The sequence below is a fragment of the Meles meles genome, chromosome 1 (assembly GCF_922984935.1).
Source record: "Meles meles chromosome 1, mMelMel3.1 paternal haplotype, whole genome shotgun sequence".
NCBI lineage: Eukaryota > Metazoa > Chordata > Mammalia > Carnivora > Mustelidae > Meles > Meles meles.
The window spans coordinates 73322353-73334640 of NC_060066.1; positions in this window are offsets into that span (position 1 = coordinate 73322353).

Consider the following 12288-nt stretch of genomic DNA (forward strand, 5'->3'; position numbering starts at 1 on the left):
TATAATTTTTTCTATTTTCCTTTTTTCCTCCTTTGTTTTCCTCCCAGTTTTGGGTCTCTTCTGACTTGGTTAGTATATAATTTTCTGGGATCACTGCCACCCTTTGTTCGAGAGAACATCTTTTTTATCTGGAAAAAATGACAAGGTGGAAAAACTCACCACAAAAAAAAAAAAGAGAGAGAGAGAGAGAGAGAACAAGAGGCAGTACCGGTGCCTAGGGATCTAATCGATACAAACATTAATAATATCTCAGAACTACAGTTCAGAATGATGATTATCAAGGTGCTAGTTTGGCTTGAAAAAAGCATGGAAGACCCTAGAGAATCCCTTTCTGGAGAAAAAAATCCCTTTCTGGAGGAATACAAGAATGAAAATCTAAGTTGAAATCGAAAAAAAGATTTTAATGAGGTGTAATAAAAAAATGGAGGCTCTTACTTCTAGGATAAAGGAGGCAAAAGAGAGAATTGAGTGATTTAGAAGACCAAATGATGGAGAATAAAGAAGCTGAGAAAGAGACAAACAACTACTGAACCACAAGGGCAGAATTTGAGAGATAAATGATACCGTAAGATGAAATAATATTGGGATAATTGGGATCCCAGAAGAAGAAAGAAAGAGAGAGGCAGAAGGTATTTTGGAACAAATTATAGCAGAGAATTAATTTCCCTAACTGGGTAAAGGGAACAAGCACCAAAATCCAGGAGGCACAGAGAACCCCCCTCAAAATCAATAAAAATAGGGGGGAAGGGAGTCGGGAGAGGGGGGTGGGGTTATGGACATTGGGGAGGGTATGTGCTATGGGGAGTGCTGTGAAGTGTGTAAACCTGGTGAATCACAGACCCGTACCCCTGGGGATAAAAATATATGTTTATAAAAAGATAAAAATAAATTAAAAAAATCAATAAAAATAGGCCCACACCCTATCATCTAATAGTAAAACTTACAATTCCCAGTGACAAAGAGAAAATCCTGAAAGCAGCCCAGGACAAGAGGTCTGTAAACTCCAACAGTAAAAATATTAGATTGGAAGCAGACCAAGCTAGAGAGATCATGCCAAAAGGACTGGCATGATATAATCAGAGTAAAATAATGAGGAAAATATGCAATGAAGAATACTATATCCAGTTAGGCTGTCACTGAAAATAGAAGGAGAGATAAAAAGCTTCCAGGACAAAGACTAAAAGAATTTGCAATCACCAAACCAGCCCTACAGGAAATATTGAAAGGGGTCTTCTAATCAAAGACAGAGCCTAAAAGTAACAGACCAGAAAGGAACAAAGACAACATACAGTAACCGTAACCTCACAGGCAATAGTAGGGCACTAAATGTAGAGCTTTCAATAGTTACTCTGAATGTAAGTAGGCTAAATGCCCCAGTCAAAAGACACAGGGTATCAGAATGGATTTAAAAAAAAGAAAAGAACAAGAATGAAAAGACCCATCGATAGGCTGTCTGCAAGAAACTCATTTGAGACCTAAAGACACCTCCAGATTTAAAGTCAGGGGGTGTAAAACAAGTTACCATGCTAATGGACATCAAAAGAAAGCTGGCATAGCAATCCCTACATCAGATAAATTAGATTTTAAGCCAAAGACTATAGTAAGGGATGAGGAAGGACACTATATCATACTTACAAGGTCTGTCCAAAAAGATCTAACAATTTTAAATATCTATGCCCCTAACATGGGAGCAGCCAATTATATACACCAATTAATAACAAAATCAAAGAAACATATCGATAATAATACAATAATAGTAGGCAACTTTAACAACCCCTCACTGAAATAGACAGATCATCTAAGGAAAAGATCAACAAGGAAATGAAGCCTTTAAATGACACATTGGACCCTATGGAAATCACAGTTATATTTAGAACATTCCATCCCAGAATAACAGATTACACATACTTCTCTAGTGCACATGGAACATTCTGTAGAATAGATCACATCCTGGACCACAAATCAGGTCTCAACTGGCATCAAAAGATTGGGATCATTCCCCACATATTTTCAGGCCACAATTCTTTGAAACTAGAACTCAACTACAAGAGGAAAGTTGGAAAAAAACTCAAATACATAGAGGCTAAAGAGAATAATGCTAAAGAATGAATGGGTCAACCAGGAAATTAAAGAATTTAAAAAAATCATGGAAATAAATGAAAATGAAAACACAACTGTTCTAAATCTTTGGGAAACAGCAAAGGGAGTCCTGATAGGAAAGTATATAGTAATACAACCCTTCTCAAGAAACAAGAAAGGTCTCAAGGACACAACCTAACCCTACACCTAAAGGAGCTGGAGAAAGAACAGTAAAGAAAGCCTAAACCCAGCAGGAGAAGAGAAATCATAAAGATCTGAGCAGAAATCAATGAAATGGAAACAAACAAACAAACAAAAACCCAAAAACAAACAACAACAAAAAAACAAAACAGTAGAACAAGTCAACAAAACTAGGAGCTGGTTCTTTGAAAGAACTAATAAGATTGATAAACTCCTGGCCAGACTTATCAAAAAGAAAAGAGAAAGGACCCAGATAAATAAAAACACGAATGAAAGAGGAGAGATCACAACCAACACCAAAGAAATACAAACAAATATAAGAACATATTATGAGCAACTATTCACCAGCAAATTTGACAATCTGGAAGAAATGGATGAATTCCTAGAGACATATAAACTACCACAACTAAACCAGGAAGAAACAGAAAACCTGAACATACCCATAACCAGTAAGGAGACTGAAGCAGTCATTTAAAAGAAAAAAATCTCCCAGCTAACAAAAGCCCAGGGCCAGATGGCTTCTAAGGATGTCTACCAAGCATTTAAAGAATTAACACCTATTCTCCTGAAACTATTCCAAAAAACAGAAATGGAAGGAAAACTTCCAAACTCATTTTATGAAACCAGCATTACCTTGATCCCAAAACCAGACAGAGACCCCATCAAAAAGAATTATAGACCAATATCCTTGATGAACATGGATGCAAAATATCTCACCAAAATACTAGCCAATAGGATCCAACAGTACATTAAAAGGATTATTCACCACAACCACGTGGGATTTATTCTTCGGCTGCAAGGTTGGTTCAACATCTGCAAATCAATCAATGTGATACATTAATAAAAGAAAGAACATGAACCATATGATACTTTTAATAGATGCTGAAAAAGCATCTGACAAAGTACAGCATCCTCTCTTGATCATAACTCTCCACAGTGTAGGGATAGAGGGTACATACCTCAATATCATCAAAGCCATCTATGAAAAACTCACAGCAAATATCCATTCTCAATATCCGTTCTCAGAGAAAAACAGAACTTTTTCTCTAAGGTCAAGAACACAGAAGGGATGTCCACTATCACCACTGCTATTAAACATAATACCAGAAGTACTAACCTCAATAATCAGACAGGAAAAAGAAATTAAAGGCATCCTAATAGGTAAAGAAGAAGTGAAACTCTTGAGTCTTTGCAGATAGGATACTTTATGTGGAAAACCCAAAAGACTCCACTCCAAAACTGCTAGAACTCACACAGGAATTCAGTAAAATGTAGGGATATAAAATCAGTGCACAGAAATCAGTTGCATTTCTATACACCAACAACAGGACAGAAGAAAGGGAAATTAAAGGGTTGATCCCATTTACAATTGCACCCAAAACCATAAGACACCTAGGAATAAACCTAACCAAAGAGGCAAGGAATCTGTGCTCAGAAAACTATAATGTATTCATGAAAGAAATTGAGGAAGACAAAAAGAAATTGAAAAGTGTTCCATGCTCATAGGTTGGAAAAACAAATATTGTGAATATGTCTATGCTACCTACCTATAGCAATCTACACATTTAATGCAATTTCTATCAAAATACCATCAATTTTTTTTCAAAGAAATGGAATAAATAATCTTAAAATTTATATGGAACCAGAAAAAACCCCAAATAGCTAGAGGAATGTTGAAAAGAAAACTGAAGTTGGCAGAATCACAATTCCGGACTTCAAGCTCTATTACAAACCTATAATCATCAAGACAGTATGGGACTGGCACAAAAACAGACACATAGGTCAATGGAACAAAATAGAGAGCCCAGAAATGGATCCTCAACTCTATGGTCAACTAATCTTTGACAAGGCAGGAAACAACGTCTAATGGAAAAAAGACAGTCTCTTCAACAAATGGTGTTGGGGAAATTGGACTGCCACATGCAGAGGGATGAAGCTGGACCATTTACTTACACCACACATAAAAATAGACTCAAAATGGATGGAATACTTCATTGTGAGACAGAAATCCATCAAAATCTTTGAGAAGAACACAGGTAGCAAAACCTCTTCAACCTCAGCCGCAGCAACTTCTTCCTAGAAACATCAGAAAAGGCAAGGCAAGTGAGGGCAAAAATGAACTATTGGGATTTCATCAAGATCAAAAGCTTTTGCACAGCAAAGGAAACAGTCAACAAAACCAGAAGACAACTGACAGAATGGGAGAAGATATCTGAAAATGACATATCTGATAAAGGACTAGTACCTAAAATCTATAAAGATCTTACCAAACTCAACACCCAAAGAACAAATAATCCAATCAAGAAATGGGCAGAAGACATGAACAGACATTTCTGCAAAGATGACATCCAGATGGCCATCAGACACATGAAAAAGAACTCAACATCGCTCGGCATCAGGGACATACAAATCAAAACCACAGTAAGATACCATACCATACCAATGAGAATGGCTAAAATTAACAAGTCAGGAAACAATAGATGTTGAAGAGGATGGGGAGAAAGGGGAACCCTCCTACACTGTTGGTGGGAATGCAAGTTGGTGCAGCTACTCTGGAAAACAGTATAGAGGTTCCTCAAAAGGTTTAAAATAGAGCTACCCTATGACTTAGCACTCTCACTCCTGGCTATTTACCTTAACGATACAAATGTAGTAATCTGAAGGGGTACATGCACCCAAATGTCTATAGCAGTAATGTCCACAATAGCCAAACTATGGAAAGATCTGCAAGATCCCTGAAGATCTCTTCTGAACCTTCTCCAGTTTGTGAGGGTCTCCCTCAATACGGAACATCTCCAGAAGTGAACACGACCACCCAGATGCAAGCTGCCGAATAAATCATGTAGTCATATCAGTATTTCTCCAGACCCCTACAATATATATCTTGATTCTATAAGATTGGATTAACACATTTATGGCAATCCCATCTTACAGCTAATTCCAAGTGCTCCATTAGTCAACAACGCCTCTGGATCATTTTCCTCTATTGTATGCTTAAATAGTTTGACTTTTGATTTAATCTAGATTGGTATCATAGCCCTTACTAATATTACAAATACATTATGTTTGGGGGCACCTGAGTGGCTCAGTTGGTTAACTGTCTCTTTTCAGCTCAGGTCATGATCCCAAGGTCCTGGAATGGAGCCCTGGGTCAGGCTCAGCCTGCCTCTCCCTGTCGCTGTCCCTCCACTTGTGCTCTCTTTCTCTTTCAAATAAATACAATTTTTAAAAAATCTTTAAAAACTACATTATGTTTAAGTCATTACCATAAGTTCCCATTAGCTCCTAGCTCCTGATCAAAAACCAGAATAATATTAATTGACCTCTGTGAGGTAAAACACTTCTTTTCAAAAACAGCCCAAAGCATCTGTTTAATAATCTATTAATGAAACTTTGTGGGGTAATGACATCGAGCCCAACAATCTTGTTATCTTTTAAAGTATATCTCACAATATAAACATAACATCACTCCTATTATATTTTACTAAATAATACCAAGACGTTTCTATCCCTGTAATGATATGTCTTTAATATTTAACAGCCAGCTTTAAGAATCAGTACATTAGGTACCTTTACCATCTTCTACCAGAGTAGAATAGTAATAGTATTAGATAATAGTAATCTACTATTATCACATGAAATGGCCATTAAATAATTCCCAGAGGATGGCTTATGCACTTAAAGGAATCTTTGTTGAACCTACACATTTGTCTAAAAAAACTCCTTCTAAATGAATGGCCTATAGCATTTCTCTTTATACCATGTGTATAAGCTGTAAATGGTCAAGAAGAACCATTGTGCCCTTGATTTACCATGATTGAATCTGTGCATTATTACTAGGACAATGGCAACTAGAAATCAGTAAGAATCTCTTAACTACAGAGACGTACAATGTTAGAAATATTAAAAATTTGACCAAGTGTATATACCGTCTTCTGTATAGTCATGATATATGCCTCTCACTTCAAATCCATCCCATGTACAAGTAGACACTTAATAAGCATCTCTTTTTAAATAATGTTGTGTTATTTTCCCCTTGCTTACATGATAAATCTACCTTTCTCTGTAGCTAAAACAAAGGAAAACAAAACAAAACCCTCATGACTTTATCTTTAAAGTAAATGAAATGTATGATATTTCGAAATTACATGCAATTTTTTTTCATTTACCTAGAAATCCCAGGAGAGCTTCTGGGGTTAGAAATAAAGAAGTCAAGCTACAAAATTCACCGAAGAAATTGAAATATAGTATGGCTATGAACATCAGATTACTAGGTAAGAGTCAGGAGCACTAAAGTCTATCAAGATGACAATGTCAGGCAAGTGAACTAGAATATAAAAAATGTGGAAGCAGTAAAACAAGCCAGGCAGATCATCAGAAGACAGCAAAGCCTCTAGGGCCATGGGTCTCAAAGTTTAGAGTTTGGGAGACACACCTGATATGCTTCTTCAAATTCCCAGGTTCCCTGGTCCTACCTTTGGAGATTGAAACTGAGTAAAGCTGGGGTAGGTCCCACGTCATTCCAGTAAATGCTGATGCATGTGGAACACTCTTAAGTAAAATTGCCTTGGAGGCTTTGAGTACCTGAATCCAGGTGCTCAAGTGCATCCTATGGCAATCCTGCTGACAGGGAGATAGAGGTGAGCACAGGTCTCTGCGTGAGGTAGTCCTGACTGCTTCCTAGTTCCAGGGCAGATAGGCATTGATCGTGTTACCATGGTCGCAAATATACCACATGGTCACCTCTGGTATATTTCATCACTGGTGAATATTCAATTATACCTAAGTAATGTTACATAACCTAGGTAGTGTTTTATCTTCATTTTGAAAATTGATGCTAATTTTTAAATCTAGAAATCTGTTCTTTGGCAATTCCATATTTATTCATTGAACAATCATATATGATAAACACTTTTCTCTAGATGAATACTAAAGTCAGGGTTTTAACATTTCTATAACATGCCGAACAATGTGTTAAACATTTTTTCCTGAATTAGAGATTTCCTAAATCTCTAGCAAGTTGGCTTCTCTGTAAAGTTTTAGGAAGCAAGAGGGAGAGAGGGAGATGGGAGAGAGGGAGAAAAGGAGGAAGGAAGGAAGGAAGGAAGGAAGGAAGAAATATGGAGGGAGGACAGGAGGAAGGAAGATAAAAGGGAAAGATGTTTGGTTAGATCAGTTTTGTACAGTCTTTCATGGGTCACCACGTAGATGTTGAAGGCGGAAACAAATAAACAAACAAACAAACAAAAAAGTAAGAGGGGGTGCCTGGGTGGCTCAGTGGGTTAAAGCCTCTGCCTTCGGCTCAGGTCATGATCCCAGGGTCCTGGGATACAGTGCCGCATCAGGCTCTTTGCTCAGCAGGGAGCCTGCTTCCTCCTCTCTCTCTGCCTGCCTAGTTGTGATTTCTCTCTGTCAAATAAATAAAATATTTAAAAAAAAGCAAGAGGGCTTGTATAAATCATTAATTTGGACTATCCGAAAGCTATTGCCCATAATGTAATATGTATATGTACATATTCAATACAGAATTTTTTTTTAAAGATTTTACTTACTTATTTGACACAGACAGAGAGAGATCACAAGCTGGCAGAGAGGCAAGCAGAGAGAGAGGGGAGAAGCAGGCTTCTTGCTAAGCAGAGCCCAATGTGGGGCTCGATCCCACGACCCTGAGACCATGACCTGAGCCGAAGGCAGAGGCTTTAACCCACTGAGCCACCTAGGCGCCCCAGTACAGATATTTTTAAATAATGTTTACCCATATGATTCAGACTTTTGCTGTCTCAGCAATCCCTTAAAAAATAACCAAAATAATGTACTTTTTTCATCTAGATGATTTATCCTTTTTAACATGCATTTCCCTTTAAGAAGCAACATTTATCATGTAAAATCACACCTGTGATGAATTATATATATAGAACTAAATACAGCAAAGCCCCAGCAAGACGTTCCATGGATGGTTCTCATCCTGACCACTTTTATTTATTTTTTCTTTTTTTCTGACCACTTTTATTAAATCAGGAAAGGGAGGCTGAGTGGCCGTTCAAGGGGAGAAGGAACCACCCATTAATAACTGCACCATGGGTGGGAATCTACTCATCTAGTGCCTCTCCTTCCAAAAGCTTCTCTTTCTAGTCCAGTCTGTGGAAACCCATCTCATCCCTCCTCCTTCACCTTGGTCCCAGCAGGTGCAAAGGCTTGGGACTTGACCCCTGTTCCAGATTCTAGTGGAAGAAACAGATATGAAAGCATAGAATTAAATGCAGTGTGATCACTGCAGTAACAGAGTAGCAACAAAATGAGAGCTGGCCTGAATTAACACTCTTAGAGATAACTGTGTGTGTGTGATTATTTATCATTAACTATATAGTTCATTCCATGTCGTGGTTTCAGGTTTCAATCACTCTTTAGGGATTTTCTTTGTCAGACAAAGTACACCATTTCAGTATCACCTTCTGATAGGGTGAAAAGATCAGTATGAAATGGATAGAGCAAACCATGACTTCAGTCACTAAAGCCAGGACCCAGCGGCAGTCCATGTTGGCAACACTCCTCACCAAAGGCTCCTCTTCCCACTGTGGGTGTCTCATGGTCAAGATCCAGCCAGAAAATGGTGACAATTCAGAATCTAATTTGTTAAGAAGCTGAATAATTTTGATTCTATGAATTGGAGGTATAATCAGGTGTGAATTATATAGTCAGCATACATGAAAGACTAGTAAATTCAAAGTGCCATTACAGAATTGAATGTAATTTAATTTAATGTGGAATATGATGAATTTCCATAGGTGGACACAAGTTAGGTGACAAAGTATGCTTTCAGAAAATGACAACACCCAGAAAAGACAGTCAGGAGCGTGTGGATTTATTTTATGGCCCCTTTTCTAATTTCCAGTGTGTCTTCAAACATTAAAATGATTTATGAAGCATTGCAACAATAGAACAAAGCCCCACCTCTGAAAAAGACCCAATGAAAATACTATTGCTAAACCACATCTGGATTATTTGAAAGGTAAATCTTTTTATGTTAAGTTCTCTTAATATGTTATGGAAGGGTTCATTACTGATTCTTTGCAGCTATGAGGAGGCAAAAAATCACTATAATAGGAAACTAGTCACTAATTATCTGACCCCACTGTCAGCGCTCCCTGCTTAACACCAGAGTCTACCCCATTCATCTTGTCAACTCAATGTTGAATGTCAATACTGGAAAAACGCAGACTGCAGAGAGAAGGCATAATCTTGGCAAAGGAGGAGGATGACAGGAGGCCCTGAAACTTCCCCCAATCATATACAAAGCACTGACAGATGAAGATCTAACAAGAGCTAGACCCACTCACTGTGGAAGAAAAGAAAACTGACAAGAATGACAACTAGGTGGGTGTCTCATAAGAGAATGATTTCAGTATCAAAGGAGTGTCTCGAGAAAATGAATGAAGCATTTGAATATTCTTTCAAAAAACCTTTTAAAACTACCAGAAAAGTTAAACATGAAATGAAGAATATCACATCATTTTATCACAGAATATCATAAAATGTATGTCCCACAGCAAGATTCAGGATTTGGTTCACTCTTTTTGAGATTCAATTTATTAACTGATGTTTTAACCTAGATTCTGTCATCTATTACATAAGACTAATAACATAAATGTTCGTTTTATCGAAATGAAGTCCCAATCAAGCTTCCTCCCTCCCACTTAGGAAATTCTGCTCCCTTTCTACATAGATTGACTTTCAATGGCCTTCTTCCCAAACCAACTATCCTTAAGTAACAAGGGCCATCTATAAATCAATTCTGTCTCAAGGCAGTAGACAAATTTGTATCTACCAAATCACCTTGTAGAAAAGAAAAAAAAAATTCTCATCACAACGTCTGTTAGACTCATAAAGTAAGAGAACATGACTTGAAGTCAATATACTGTCAGACACAATCATATATAAAAAGCAGGAAATGGATGTTAAAACGGTTTTGTGCCATTATATTTCTCCACGCAGAAAGCCAAGAGGTGTCAAATTTCTATTCTGTTTCTATTTCATAAAATGCAGTAACTATTTTGATCTTATTTTTTCCAGCACCTTCATATATTAATAATTCTCCCTCTTATCTTTTAATATGATTGTTTTCAGATTTGAGAGATCTATTCCAAACAGGGCTATCACAGATATAAAGCTGAATTACCAAGTGATATAATGCTTTTTGATTCTCCCTTGTCGACAGAGTTCATTAGGACTCCAAAGATTAGAGTTACCATTACAATACTATCAATCAGCCAAAAAGCAGACCAAGACGGCAACTGGTCCTGCTCTATGAAATGAATCAGTGACTCTGACTAATGAACTTCCTTTCCAAGCACACTGATCACTGCCCTACAATTACCTTTGGTAGAATATCCTGTGCAATGCTCTGAATGTTGGAGAAGACATAAAACTGAGATATCATAAATTACTAATAAAAGGCAGAACTTCAAATATGAGCAATTAAACTACAGATCTTCTATAATGGCAGTCACTATGTAAATGATGACAAACACCTAATTTCTATAGTAAATTTACTTCTAAATGGCAAGCAATCAACGTAATCTAAAGAATTAGCTTAATTTTTTTCTGAGTAGATACAATATTACACGGTGACAAGGAATATAGGTTTAAACTCTGCCATCCATTAGCTGTAAGCACTTAGGGTAAATCATATGGGCCCTCACTTTTTAAATCTGTGTAATGGGGATTATAATACCTCAGCCAACTGTTAAGGGCTCACCAAGATTGCATACAATGGAAGATCAGCCTTTCCTCAAAAGGAAAGTGGCTGACTGGCCAACAAGGACCTCTGTCCTCCCCTGGGCAAGACTACAGGAATCTTAGATTTTGATCTTGAATCTTGAGTGATGTAATAGAACGGTAGAAAACATTATTAGAGTCTATCCATTTTACTCAGGGCACTGATGAACCTACCTACCAGTTTTGGCTGCCTAGACACCCTTGAGAGTGTAGCTTTTCTACTGATTCTGAGCTACTCCATATCTTTTTAAATTAATTTTTCTTTTAGTTTCTGTGACTTGGAGGTATCTAACCTTAAGTGAAGTGATATAATACTTTCAGTAGTCAGGAGCTTGTATTAGAGAAATAGGAATTTCTCAACGGTAAAAATCCTACCATTGAACCAGAGCTTTAAAATACTTCTCATTTGCATAGGATTTTACAGTATTCAAAGCACTTCCACTTATTTTGTTTGACTCCTGTAATAATCCACATAGTATGTGGGAGAGGTCTGATATATCATCCCCAAAGTAAGGGTTAGAGTCCGGACTAGAGAAAATCATGTTTCACCTCTGTGTCATCTAATTTGGGACCACAGATTTCAATCACTTGTTTACCTAAATTCAACATAAAGGAATGTAAAGATAATTTATAGCACAAAATATTAGACAGGCAAGATACCAGACAGATTTTACTACAAAAAGCCTTCATCTGATTAAAGAGAAAATAAGACTGGATAATTAAGTGACTTACATGAAATAAATAATCCACCTAAGGTGAAAACAATGCTAATTCATGCTGTATCAGATTCAGATCCCATTCAAGAAATTTTATAGTTACTGGAGCGAGGGTGTCATCCCTCAGGTGGTCCTCAAGGGTCTGCAGGAGCTTGGGGAAGGAACTAGACAGGGAGTTGTTTTGCAGCCTTCTTAGCTCAAGACTTCTCACCTCAAAGGCTTTTTAAGAAACTGTCCGTTCTTGGCCAGCATGCCACCTGACATCTGCCCTTGGCCATGTCCTAACCCCATGAGAGCTACTTTAAACATACACAAAGCTGTCTGCAAGCTGAGCAGTAATCTTTGTTTGCAATTCAGAGAAAGCTCTGTAACTATCATCCTTCCCTCCCAGGGCCTGCATTCATCCTGTAAGACTACCCCTCTCTCCTGGACAAATCGGGAGTCCTATCAGCAGTTTCTCCAAAGCTTCCAGGAACAGACCAGGTGTGAGTATTATAAGAGCTTTCCCCCTCTCTCC